This window comes from Rhinolophus ferrumequinum, chromosome 8, assembly GCF_004115265.2.
Source record: "Rhinolophus ferrumequinum isolate MPI-CBG mRhiFer1 chromosome 8, mRhiFer1_v1.p, whole genome shotgun sequence".
NCBI classification, from domain to species: Eukaryota; Metazoa; Chordata; class Mammalia; order Chiroptera; family Rhinolophidae; genus Rhinolophus; species Rhinolophus ferrumequinum.
Genome location: NC_046291.1, coordinates 50,580,277 through 50,594,811, shown reverse-complemented (window position 1 = coordinate 50,594,811; position 14,535 = coordinate 50,580,277). Strand labels below are relative to the sequence as shown.

At 40.4% G+C, this 14,535-nt stretch overlaps 1 protein-coding gene across 3 annotated transcripts in view; it reads right to left on the bottom strand.

Annotated features, from left to right (window-relative positions):
- The window catches only part of WIPF1 (WAS/WASL interacting protein family member 1), a 109,944-nt gene that overhangs the window by 39,640 nt on the left and 55,769 nt on the right, over positions 1-14,535 (bottom strand). The window contains exon 2 of one of the 3 annotated variants that reach the window (XM_033112159.1): positions 12,760-12,914. The exons of the other annotated variants lie outside the window; for them this stretch is intronic. The gene's annotated coding sequence lies outside the window, so the exon portion shown is untranslated. The remainder of the gene's footprint in view (positions 1-12,759; positions 12,915-14,535) is intronic. 3 annotated transcript variants of the gene reach the window in all.

Sequence of the window (14,535 nt, the reverse complement as noted above, 5' to 3'; positions counted from 1 at the left end):
GGTAACATTGCTGGTTATATGGCCACCTATTGAATCCTTGGTCTCAGATCATGAGTCTACTGATGGTATACCATTAAAGAATTCGGAGGAAAAAACTTAGAATGTTGGAGTGTGTTGGCCATTCCTTTCAGCCTTCACTAAAATCCACAGGAAACAGATAAACTTAGGCTAAAACTGACTGGAAGCAGAGGGCAAAAACGCAGCTTTGTTCATACAGACTTTTGTTCCCTATGATCTGCAACCAAGATGGTGGAGAGTCAAATAATCTGAATCCTCGTGAGCTGGAAAACCCAAATTCTCTGTTATGCTAACATTATATAGAGTAGGGTCAGAGGTAAGAACTAGATCAGAACATAATTTGGATCACAGGAGAAGCCTAATTTCCCATTGTCCCTACAAAGACATTCTGTTACATTCTCTCATCTGAGCAAAAAGGCCAGTTACTTTCATTGGGATATACTGGGATCCATCTCAGGAGTGAGGAGTAAATTCAAATTGTACCTAATCAGAGACCAAAATAGAGGGCACAAAATTCGTAAGTGGCGGATGGTTCACTTGCTAGGGACAGAAATGCGCAGGCCTAGTTCCACAGTCAAAGACTTTGACTCAAAACATTCTTGAGTTTTGGTTACTAATCCAAGGAGTTCAGGGATTGGAGAAACCGATCAAGTTTTTAAGTGCACTGTGCTACAGGTTAAAGCCCAAGACTTGTTAAAAACAAAGTGTATGATTGCTCCGACCCTAAAGCAATCCCGAGATCTCTGAAGCCAGGAGAACAGGAAGTGGACTGTAGGACAGGGGCAACTGACCAAAATTCTCACCCACTGCCAGCACAGGTGGAATTTACTCAGTGCATTATAAACTATGCTAGATATCTGGTGACCAATGTCTGATTTTCTCCTCTCCCAAATGGAAATTTAATCACAAAATTCCTCTGTTGTTCTCCCTCTACCACTGTACACTGGGTGTTAACTTATAATTTAGCCATTGGACACAAGACACTCTGTCCAGTGCTGACAGACAAGATGGAGAGTTTGGACTTGGCGTTGGACTTGGACTTGAATTAGCTGTCTCTCTGGGAGAAGGGTGAGTGCAACTTCTTATGTGGAGACATTTTTGAAACTGTATTATGGGAAGGTGTGTGTGTGTGTGTGTGTGTGTGTGTGTGTGTGTGTGTGTGTTGGATAGGTAAACTGAGTATACATTTGTTGCTTTCGGGCTGTCCGGCATCCATCCCCCTGAATTACAATAATAGCCTCAGCTTTGGGGAGGGAGACAGCACCACTGATCTTCCACTCTGTTGCTCTTCTGGCCTCAGTCGAGCTAATGCTATGCTGATGCCAAGAATGGAAAGTGACCAGCCTTGGCCAGGTAGGGCCTGTGGTTCTCTGGCTGCAGTGATTGGTTCAGAGATGAGCACGTACCAAGGAGATGCAATGAGACTTTTTCTAAGACGTGGGTCTGGGACTGGTGGCATTGGGACTGGTAAACATTTGGAGGCTGAGAATGAAGCCAACACAGTAAAAGAGTTGCCAGGGGAGCTTAAGACTCAAGAGATACAGCAATCAGCTGCAACATGGTACTTGGATCATGATACAAACCAAAAAATTTGAATATTGATCAATATTTAATAATATTAAGATTATTGCTAACTTTCAGGTGTGATAATGTTATTGAAGTTATGTTGTCTTTTACAAAGAATCCTTAAATTTTTAGAGATATATGCTCAAATATTTGTGGATGGAATGATGTTATGTCTGGGTTTGCTCTAAAGTGGGGGAAGTAGGTAGGGGTATAAAAGAAACAGAATTGGCCTGAGGTGATCGTCCTGGAAGCTGGGTGAATTGTACATGGCAGTTTGTTGTAATGTTTTGACTACTTTTCATGTATATTTGAAATGTTTCCATAAAAATAAATAAATAAGTAACTGGTTCACTTCCTCCTTCAGCCACTAGAGGCTGTTAAAGAGATTTGCTCACTCTGTCATAAATATGCTCAGACCTGGGAGCTACAGAAGTTACCTTTTCCTTCTCACAATGATCTCTTTGGCTGATGGATGAAATGGGATAGAGACTAAGAGCTCCCTCATGATGGTTCAGAACTCAAATAGTTCTTCCCCAACAAGCATTAAATTATCAAAATCTGAGACCCTCTTAACAGCAACAAAAAAGCAAAAATCAAAATTCCAACCAACCAAAGAACAAAATAAAACAACCCTCCTGGTAGATAAAGCACTGTCTAGTAGAAATATAATTTTAGCCATATGTGCAGTTCTATGTCTTCTACTTAGCTACATTAAAAAGAGTAAAAAAGGAAACGATAATAATATATTTTATTACACACTATGTATTTCAAAATTATTATTACATGTACTCACAATAAAAAACTCATTAATTAGATATTCTGCCTTTTTTCCCCCACATAAAGTTTTCAAAACCAGGTGTGTATTTTACTACCAAAGATATTTCAAGTGTTCAAGAGCCACTATCATACTGGACAACGCTACTCTGGATGTTGAGGGCCTGGTGGGAAGGAGCCCCGTCTCACTCATCATCTTCCCTGGCAGGATGCCTGGGTGACACTTAGCAGACAATCAGTGTCAGCCCTGGGAAAGTCTTGGGCTGCCTTGGGCGGTCCAGAGCCACCTCTGGGCTATGGCTTCAAGGCTAAGAACTGTTTATCCTGCTTGAAACCATCTCTAAAACGGGGCATTGTCTACTGTAGGTATTCTTGGGTTTGTGGCCAGTAGAATTAAAGGCCAAAGTTAGCTTCTCCTTCCTGGAGTCTTAGTGCTGACAACCTAGTTTAGGATTTGAATCCTTAGCCAAAAGATACTGTATGAATACCTTCAACTTGGGAGCTCAGAAGAGATTCATAGACTCAGAAGCTTTGGTGGCTTTCCACTGTACGCTCAATAAAATCTAAAGTCCTTGTTGTGACGAGCAAGCCTTCCGCCCCCCTTCCCCCCAGATCCAACCCTTCCTACTTATCCTCTGCTTCATGGACCTCTTTTCTTCTCCCCCATCCCTCTGTTTTAGGGCTTTTGTGCTGACACTTTTCTATTGGTTAATGGCTTGCTTGCTGCCTTCACCCCATTCGTATTCTGCATTATCTGTGCATGGTTTGCTCTTCCAACTCGAGAGGGAGTTTGTCTTGTTCTCTGCTGTCTCCCCAGCTGCTTGGATCAGTAACTGACATAGCACAGGGGCTTGAAAAATATTTGCAAAAACTTCCGACTCCAAGTTTAGTTTCATCCTCCATTTGACTTAGGATTGTTATTAGGCTGCCACACACTTGGCTCTAGTTAGGGAGGTGCCAGAGTGGAGCAGAGATGGGCTGGATTAGCTCCTCCAAAGAGACCTGGGGAGGCTCTTGCTTCTCCTGATGTGCGGTGATGCAGGACAGCCATTGAAAAAGGCAACATGGGAAACTGCCAACACATTTAGCAGCTCTCTTTCTCAAGCAGAGCTATTTGCCAGTGTCAGGGATATGACAGGGTCTCTTAATTAAAATAAAAACAATTCCAAATTGGTCACTAATATCCAATACCAGGGGTCCCCAGGGGAAAACCCATTTGAAATACAGGGAAAAGTTTCTTATAACTCAAGGGGCAAACTGGTGGAAAGCACCATTTTCACATCCTGCCATGTATATACTTGTGCCCACACATAGGAAGAAACTACTGGCATATGGATAGCTATGTGTTCCTTTTGGTTGCTAATCAGTAGGTACGAAGCCCAGGATGGGGTCTTTACAATTATTTCTGGGGTGCAGACAATCACCATATTGTTCCCTATTCAGACTTCTCTCCAGCTATATGGTTACTTGGTGTCTCCTGTTGGAGGACAAAACCATATGAAAATGAATGCATGTCCCTGGGGTACTCTGGAAACAAGAGTCTATACAGCTCTGCACCTTTGGGCCCGATTCACCCATCTGAACATCGCAGGAAGGGCTCAGCGACCCAAGACTTCCCCTGGGACCTCCGACTGCACAGGCCTGGCTGGTGCAGCTGCTACCTGGGAGAGGCAAACCCAACCACTATGCATGAGGACAGGAAATGGGGGCATTTGTGGGTATCACAATAATGAGGGGACCCTCCTGGGACGCAGACTTGAGGACCAGGGATGCTAGACGACCTGCCATGTACCAGACTGCGCCTCTCAGTAAAGACTTTTCTCATATGACCTTGAAAGATCCTGTTGGACATTAATGTAGGTAGAAAAACTGTTCATAGTTATCTGAGCCTAAACCTTATCTCCATTTTACATATGAACTCAAAGCAATTGTCACACTGTTGTATTAGTTCCTGGATGTTCCAGTAATGCAACTGTCATATAAATGAAATACTATGTTTTGCTCAGATTTTTACGAAGAGTTGTTCACCCCTTCTGGAAAATCACGTACCCAGAGACATTGCCACTTGCAGTATTGAAGTCTCTAACTCTTACCCTGGTTAAGTGTGGAGTCGCAGCTGTCCCATTCACGGTGATTACAGGTGTAGATACACACACCTGACCACTTCCTTCCTGTTCTTAGTTAATGAGTTGTATCAGATCACTTACAAATTGAAGCTGTTTGATAATAAATTGCAGTCCTTTTATTGCTCTTTTTAATTATAGATAAAAATTACATGAATTTTGGAAAAAATTACGTATGAGCTCAGATTATATCATCTGTGAAGGGCCATTGAAGCTTGTGACGGGGGCATTAGAAAATATTGCCACTAAAAGTGGGCACGGGGTGAGACAAGGCTGAGAGCCACAGCTTCTGGTGCTCAGGGGATGTTCACACGTCCCTGCGCTTCATTTCAAGTCATCAACGGCAGTTTGATGGCTCTGCTCATCCAGCCTGGGAAGCAGAGAGAGGAGCCTGTGGGACGAGCACAGCTGCTCACCTATAATCCCGGGAGGGAGCTCTGCTCGCACTGTTTCCATTCCAGATATGTGAAGTGCCTCTTCCTCCCGTTTCTTAGCAGGCGCTGCTTTTCTCAGTGGCTTGCCCTAAACAGACTTTGTTCTACTGGAATGACCTCAGATTCCCATCTGACTTTGTTACTCCAAGAACTTTCTGCCTCCCATTTGGCTACTCTGGATTCTCCAAATGACTGAGAAAACAGATGTTTGGAAAAACACTCCTAGGTGTCTCTGATGAGATGGCTACCCTACCGGCCATAGGAAAGACAAGGAAAGTGCTTCCTACTGGACCAATGTACAGACGTTGTTCCCTCAACTCCAAATAGGGGTACAGGGGCAATAGGATCAGAAAAGGGTGCCATCACAGGATGATCAGCATTTTGTGTGTGTTTTGTTTTGTTTTATATCAGCACTGACTAAATGATTCCTTTCCCTGCTTCACGGAAGCTGCTTCATTCAGTCTTGGACCATTTCATTCTGTATCAGAACCATTCCAACAGAATGATCCGTTGGTCACTTATGTAAAAGCAACTCCATGACTACATTTAAATATTGACTAGTTTGAGAATAACAAACCACAAAGATGTGAGGTATGAAAACCACATGTGGTTTATGTTTTGTAGGATACCCTCAGGAAGACAAACGGGCAGTTAAACAAGACACAAAACTAAATGGTTTCTCTCTGTCTCACCACCCCTACCACTATTTAAAAAACAAAAGAAAGAAAACTAAATAAAACTAAATCACCATTAAACAGAACCCACCCCAGGTGTTACTCTTGGCTTTGGGGTGGCAGTTGCATCCTAGCAAAGCAAATAAGTAGCTGGCTGGGTACTGTGGCTAAGGTAACATTAACCTGTTAGCATAATCTCCACTTTAGCCAACAGCCCCTCCCACCCCTTTCAATCACCAGGGAAGCGCTTCCTTCTTATAGATGAGCTTCTCCACCTCCCGGCCCTGCTATGGACGCCTTTTCCTGCCTTGACCTGGCCTACACTCAACCTCTGGGACCTCTTCTCCAGCCCCAAAGAAAAATACACAAAGAAAATTATTTTCTAGACTTAAAAATAACTTCTATGCTCTGTTTCTCTGCTCCCCTATGTATGTGTCTGACTAGGTGGCTAACCAGTGAGCGGGTGCCTACGCAGAGCAGTCCTTCAACAAGGACCTAGTCTATTATGAGCCAAACACTGTTTCAGGTGTTGGAGATACTGCAGTGATCAGAGAAAATTCTCCACCCTCACAGAGCTTACATTCATAGGAGTTGATGTTGTTATTAAAATAAAAAAAACAAAGACCAACCTTGAAAATTCCCTGAGCAGACAAAACCAGTTTAGTCATACAAGCAAAGCTCAATTTGCTTATTTTGCAAGACTAACTTGACCTGGGTCATTTCTTGCTTATGACTCTTGAAATCATGAGCAAAAATACTTGAACTGTTTCCCAAGGTTGATATAAGGTAACCACTGTCCCATTCCCTATTATTTAAGAAAATTCGAATATTATAACCAATCCCCGTGAAGAGGAAACAGTCACTGCTTTCTCACTAGACAAGCTGCTTTATAACAATATACCCCTGAGCCTCATTCCATGCTTTGGTTTGAGTGCTCCCAATTTGCCAACTGTCTTTTTGGTGTGTGCACAATAAACTTTTACTAATTACTCCTTTGGTGATTCATTGGCTTTACTTCTGTTATTTCTGAACTTCTGGCAGTGTGATGGAAGGAACACGAATTTATCCCGTTTTGTGCAGTGCAGATGTTCATTTCCGCCCAGTTCCTCTGATCTTCTACAGAGTTGTTTCCCAGAGGTCACTGCCAGAAGAAGGGCTAATTTAGGCCAACTCTACTGTGAATGTACAGTGCTTCAAAGTCTTTGGGGGGTAGTCATTTCGATTTGAGAACCACTCCATACAAACATACTTGAGGGTACGTTGACAGGCTGGCCAACAAGTCTATTTAATTTACAATGTGACTAAACTGAAACTTCAGTTCCAAGTCTTCAAAGGAAAGGACTTAGAGGTGGTGGGTGGAAGAGGGGTTCATTACTCTCTGGAGTGCTCCAGCCTCAGCCTCTGCCCACTTCCCCAAGCCAGCCCTCCATTCTCCCTCGACCCCACTTAGGACCCTAAAGGGCTCCTGTCCCAGAGTACTTCTTACCTATCGGCCATAATTCCCTTCCCTAGGATAATATAATTTCGTGCAGATGCAAAAGGGAAATCAAGTTGTTCACTTTTAGTTTTAAAGAGACAAGAGTTGTTAACCTAAATGACATTGAATTAGTGGACTTTTTGTTGAGATACAAGAAGACATTTGGTTGGAGGGAGACTCTACTCCATATAGTAGTCACACTCTCTGGGGTTAACTTCCTTAAGTTTCTCCCACTTTTTATAGTTAACTTCCTTCACATAAAATAAGTATTTTTGTATTAAAAAGTCAGACACGGAAAAGTTTGGAGAATGTAAATAATATAATTTTTTTAATTGACTCATTAGTACTTAGAGAAAACCAGTTAACATTTTGGAATTTCCTTCTAGTATTTTTCTCTCTGTGTGTGTATCTAAAATGGGATAATGCTGTATATATATATATATAGTCTTATAGGCTTCTTTTCTATATTAAATATTCTCCTAACATAATTTTAATAGTTGCATATTTCTTTTTACAGATGTTCTACTACTTATGTAAATATTTTCATTGTTAGACATTTAAATTGTACCCAATTTCATTATTACAAATCCTATTATGACAAATATACTTGTACCTAATGTTTATGGTCACTTCAGATTCTTTCCTTAGGATAAACTTATTAGAGTACAATTACTGAGATAGAAAATGTGAAGTTTTTCTCTTAATGATCTTGATATATATTGTCAATTGTTTTCTCACAGTTTTAGTTGTCATATTCCCACTAACACTCATTTCATTTCTTTTCAACATGTGCTATTATTATTTTTCAAAATCTTTGCCCATTTGATAGACAAAAAATTGTATGTATGGGCAGTTTCAATTTTTATTTCTTTGATTACTAGTGAGGTTGACAACATATTTCATATATTTATTGTGTTCTCCATTATTATAATAGTATATCTTTCTCCATTAATTGTTATCTGGATTTTTTTTTTTTTTTTAGTCACAGGGTTTTAGTCTTTTCCTTATTTCTTTTACTTTTGAATCTAAAGATTATCTAAAAGCTTCATGACTTTTCATAGAAAAAAAAAAGTTCTAACCATTGGGGGATTGGGTGAGTAGCAGTGACCATTTCTGTGTGTTTATAAATCATATTTCACAAATCAAGGACTGCCTCTATTCCCAACAGATATACCCTTATAAAAGAATTCTCTTATATTGCCACTGTGGCTGTTTTTGTGCAGCCTATGAGAATTTTCGCCATTCTAGGAAATATTTCCATCCCATGTTGGGAGGAGGGAGCAGGAAGTCCAGGCACACCTTACCACAATTCTTCCTACCTCAGAGGCAGAAGTAGCAATGCCTCGATTTACGTGACACATGTGCAGACATGTGTAAACCTCTAAAGTCTGAGTACAGAAAGCAGCCATCATGACCCTGAGTCAGCTTATTCCATCCTCCACAAGGCCAAAGTTCCCAGGAACTAAGGAGTAATTTAGGCTGACCTAATGAGTATCCGAGCTTCATCTTTGCCATCTTTATTAGCCATTCTGCAAATATTTTGGAAAAAGTAAAATCAAATTTAGAATTTTCTTTTTTAACGATTGAAAACTTGGCAATAAAAAAACCTCTTTCTGAGCATATCTCATTCAAAATAGCTACAGTTATCTACTTGATTCGCCAGAGGACTTGGGCTGGAATGACATCCTCTGATCTCCTTTCTGTGTTTTCCTAAGTCAGGGGCTGTTCCTCACTCCCTATAGTTCTCCTGGATTTATAAGGTATTCTCCTTGTCTAACTGAGAAAGGCAGGTGCTTTGGGGTGAAGTGCCGGAAGCATACTAAACACTCAGGAACATCAGCTATCATTATTGTTAAGTGAACTAATCTTCTGTTGGCTAGCAAAGTGGCTCCTTCTGTTTAGAGAGGGATAATTCAATGCAATGTAAGAATGAAAAACTTGCTCTATTTGATATTTGAGGAAACCTGGTTAGTGGCAATTTCAGAGTCTCCATTTTATATCAGTTCTACACCTAGTTTTCAAATTTACTCAGGCCTATTTCAAAAAGCTGGCATTGATCCACTCAGTCTGTGCTGGTCCCTTCCTCATTCATGCAGAATGTGTCTGCATTTTTGTTTAATTCCAAATATTACTAAACTCAATGAGCACAAATTCAGGAAAAATGCCCCAGGAACTTTCTAAAAATAGAGTTTCTCTTAAAAGTTAAGGAGGAATAGGGATTACTAAATTTATTTTATGCTCATTGCGTTGTTTTCATTTCACCTGGAGAGGATCCAATCAGTCGGTTAAAGTTCCAGCTGGGCAGGGGGGAGCCACTTATCCCCAAATCCTCCAAGGCAGAGACTTTTCTTCGGTGTGCTAAGAAAATGTCCAAAAGCCCTTTGGGGGTGGTCTCACCCAACTGGGGAATGAAAAGACAGAGCTTATATTCAAGGCTGCTTTATTCTAGTGGTTGAGCAGTAAAGAGAGAACAGTAAAGGTCTGTGAATGTTTTCAGAGGTGGCACATAATGAACTGAGAGAAAACAGGCCTTGAGGCAAGATCTGATTTCTCCGAGCGAGTGAGAAAACAAAACCACGATTCCTATCATTATGCCCAAGTTCAGCCACCACAAGATGATGGCACTCTGATGTGAAAGCCAGTAGTGCCAACCGTCAAATAAGGCTTCAGCAAAACTCAATACCACACAGAGAACACTTTCAGTATCCAACTGTCGTTGGCAGGGAATTCAGGGAAAATCAATGTGAAGATCACCGATGTTAAACTTTATTTTCCAAAGTACAAAGGCTTCTGTACACAGAACTTTGTATTTATCCAGATTTACTCCTAGTACAGAATACTCGGTGGAGGCACAGGTCTAATATTCCTCACTAGCAGTGTCTAATAAATTCTCTTCAACTTCTAACTGCACAAATGTAGAGATACGATTTTCTGCTCTTGCTTTCTCTCCCCTGTATCTTGAAAATATAGATGAGAGTTTCTCAAAAATTCTGACACACAAAGATGAGGCATCTCAAAATCTTTACAGGGATAAGCAATATGTAGAAGTATAAGCAATGGAGAACCGCAACATGTACCACTCTACCCCGAATTCACTACAGATTGCTGTATCTGTGATGCATATGTCATCAGTCTTAAAATGCAGCTTTAAAAAAAGTTTTAAAATTATAACACATTCTAAAATGCCCAGAAACAATGCAAAAGACTGTGTACAATATATTACTCAGGGAAGTAAGTGGTACCTGTTACAGCTTTGCTAAGATTTGGGCTTTTACAAAAATAAAGTCCACAAAAGGACTGGATCAACTTAGTGGTGATTTTCCTTAAGTGAACTCCTCCCATACCTCCCCCACAAGGAAAAGCAATTACATTTTTAAAATGTAAAATCAGAATCTGATAAAAGTCAAATCAGTTCTCTTAATGCATAAATCTGGGAGTATAAAAATCACTATAACTTTATTATGGTTATATATTTTAATCTCTAGTTTTATTTTCTTTAGCATAAGTATAAAAGTACTTAAAGGTTTAGAATTTACTCTTAAGATGCTATGAAATATTACTATCTTCATGAGAAGAAATTTATGAATTTATGGAAAAGGGAATATTTATAAAACACGGAGTGAAAGCACTGTATATGTTTGTATATCAACATTTAAAAGTATTCAAAGGTCATTGCCAAAAGTATTTAAAGTATAATAAAACGAAAGTTAAAAATGGCTTTACTTAAACTTGTAGTTTCTAAAATTTAGAATGTAGTTTCTAAAAGTTCTAAAATGTAGTTTTAAAAGTGTAGAAATTTAGTTTCTAAAACTTTCAAAGAATTTAGTTTCTAAAACTTTCAAAGTTTCTAAAACTTTCAAAGAATCTTTTGAAGTAGAAATCCACATTCAAAAGAGTTCCACGGAGAAGGAGAGAGAGAGAGAAACAGAGAGAGAGAGAGAGCAAGCAAAAGGTCATCTGAGGACATTATTTTAGCCTAAACTTTGAGTATCACTCAAAAGGAGGAGGCAATGCCTGATATTACCAAAATGTTTTCTACTGGTAAGCTCAGATGACAGCCCACCCTATTTGCCAGAATTAGTGGATGAGAACTCATTTCATGAAGTCATGCACAGACATGAAATACACTAGTAAAGGTTTGCTGCCATCCCTCAATCATCGCTTTGCTTGGCTAGGCTGGTGGCCAGTAGGAATATCTCCCTCTGCAAAACTGTTCAAAGTAATGACTTGGAGGAAGTGGTGTGCTGATACCATGAAAAAAAAATCCCTCAAACACAAAGATAGTTCAAAAAGCATCTGTATATGGCTCAGAGGAAACAAACAGCTCAGCTAATTTCAACTCCAAATAAACCCAAGAGACCAGTTTACCTTGGCCATAGCTATACACACATGCAGGAAACTGAAGGTCAGCAATTGTCCAGTGTTTTGTTCTGTGCCAAAGGGCAAGAAAGAGCAGCGTTATCCATCCATCCACATGGCCTCAGATACAGAATCACATGTATGTAAGAGGACTTCATACCACTCTCCATGAGACAAACTGGCCTTAGATCACTGCTGGAATGGCAGTCTGATGTCCCTTCCTGAAGCCACTAGTAGATCAGAAGCTAATTCTGAGCTTCTGAAACATGGTCACTCCATTGCTAAAGCCTTTCCATGGGTCTTCCTTCTACAATGTTGTCCTTACAGAGCTAAGAAAGGAGCAGAGCTAAGAAACAACCTAAAACAGTTATTTCTATTGTCAACCATGGGCTGAAATACATTTATAATTTTTAAAATGACCAACATTGAATTTTCAATTTTTGAGCATTTAAAAATATTCTTCAAATGAAATGAACACATCAACAACAAAAGTCCCATTACATTTGGCTTTGAAAATCATTTGGAGTTTTTCTGTAAATGCAGCTGCTTTTCTGAGAGAACAGGTGGCGATTGCTACCCATATCTTAAAAAGATTCTTATTTTTATTTTCAAATAACTTTTACTTGAGATCATTCGATGTGTCAGCAAAAGTCTTTAAACTGTGTTTTCAATCCAGATTTTGTATTGATATTTTGATGTCTTTATTGTTACGAGGATTAAGGAGGCTCAACAAGCCCTTTGATTTTGATCACTTGAGGAAATTCCTCTTACAGCTGAAGACCTATTTTATTTTACTTTCTTTTCTTTCTTTCTTTCTTTCTATTTTTTTTTTTTTTTTTTTTTTTTTTTGGTGAGAGGAAGACAGGAAAGAGAGATAACCTTTAATATCAGAAATGTGTGACACTGACCTTCTACTGGGGAGTGAGATTTTTAGTTCAAAATATTTAGTCCCCAGATCACATGTGGAGACAATGAAAATGTTTTAAATGATGCTTTCCCTTCTCCTTCAAGTATTGGCCATATTGTTGAAGCTGGGCACAGGAAACAGAGATTTTTGTCTCAGCTCAGTAGCTGACTCAAAGGGCAGCTCCAAGCTCTGCAGTTTTTGCAGTTTGTCTTTCTAGGTGGTACACTCATCAGAAATCCTCTGCTGCCCATAAAATCCAACATAAACTTCTGGGCTGCTCTGGAAAAAACACATTGAGTAATAGAGGATAGAATGCTCTCTGGTCACTGTTTCCAGTGCTCTTCTCCGGCCAGAAGAAATACTAAATCACAGGCATCTGGAAAAGAGAGGTGGCCCCGAAAGAACAATGGTATTACACGGCACTGACCGTCTAAAGGTTCATCTATGCGTTTCCTGCTGTCTGCTTCACGTGGAGCTATAGGAATTGGAGCAAGTGGCCATTTCTATCAGACTTGGCTAAAGTGCTAGGGTGGTCTTAAAATGGCAACGGTCAACTTCCAGGAAGTGAAATGTTCTGATCACCTGGAGGACACAGGGAGAGGTGTCACTGTCTATGGTCGTGACTGTGAAAGCAGTGTGGTCTGTGAGAACTTGCACCATGTGATGTGAACGTTTTCCGAAACGGCTTTCCCAAAGGTATCATTCAGTTGTAGAAAACAATTAGAAGGCCCATCAGCCTCTCTATGGGTAGTGTATACATTATACTACGTTTCTTGGCTGGCCCATGGCCTGGAAAGAATTGAATAAGATACCAGGAAGTAGACAAGCTGTAGGGTGAACTGATGCAGAGGTGGAGAGGCCTAGACAGGCAGAGGCTCAAAGAAAGCCTCTGAGGTTTCGTTTCATTGCCACAGTTCTTAGTCACATAATTTCCTTTGTGGATCTTAACAGTAACGAATGGGCCAGGTGGAAAATGCCAAAAGTCATCTTGTCTCTTCAACAGTGGTTTTTGTTTTTTTACCCTTTCTTTATTCTAGGAGTCCTCTTTTCAGAATAATTTAAAACCCCGTAATTACAAGAGCTTCCTTAGTGCCTACATTCCCCTTCTGAGATCAGCTGCTGGGACCCACTCTTATCAGGCCGACTTGATAAGAGCAGGCTTCTGGCCCAGAGTGGCCAGTGTTCAGGCTAGAGAGCACACTGTGCGCTGGTCAGGCACGAAAAACTCTGCTCTACAAGCAGCCAGGGGCCTCCTTGTCTCTGAAGTATGTCCCGGGAATCACGGAGATGGGAAGTCTAGTAGACACACCAGAGAAATGAGCAGAGACAGAAAGGAACACCTGAGCCACTTAATTGGTGGACATAAGAGAGATGATCCGTCTCCTGGGACTGAGGGCAAATCGTAGTTTTTCAGGTACCTAAATTGCATTTTTAATAAATCTAGTAGCATGAATACTGACAATAACAACAATAATAATAGCTAACATTGGGCCCTTACTATGGACTAAAAAGCATGCTAGGCACTTTTGTAAGTATTAATTAATTCGATTTGCACAATAACTCTATGAGGTGGATGCTGCTGCTCTGCTGGTGGTGGCACTGAAGCACAGAGAAGTTAAGTAACCTGACCAAGGCCACACAGCTCATTAAACAGCAGAGACACAATCTGAAGTCAAGTGGCCTGGCTCCAAAGTCCATGAGTCCAACCAGTATGCGCCTCCCTGTGGGGCTCGTCCTGAGTTTCCTGTCTCCCTTACGGTCCAGACTTACAATAAAGGCCCTGAATTAAGGAGGCATGACAGAGGGTCAATGTCTTGCTTCCCTATTGTCTCACAATTTGCATTTTTCTTGGCTCCACTCATGAATCTTAGTAACTTAAGTCTATATTTATCAATTCAATGTGTACCAGGAACTGCGTTGAGCTTTGGAAGCCAAAGAAGAATCAGCCCTGCTCTAGCCCTCAGGAACCTTCTACTTAAAAGAGAAGGACTTGGTCTGCCCACACTACCATATTAGAAAGTGCTTCCAGGGTTTATATTGTAAGGTCACACTGCCATAACCTTACACATGATATATCTGGTAGCCTATCTTCGTACATATTGTGTCCTAATAATGTATTGTATCCTGAGTTCATTGATAAAGTAATGTCTAAAAAGCACCTTTTTAAAAATCACCGAAATGAAAAAAGATATGGTGAAGATGG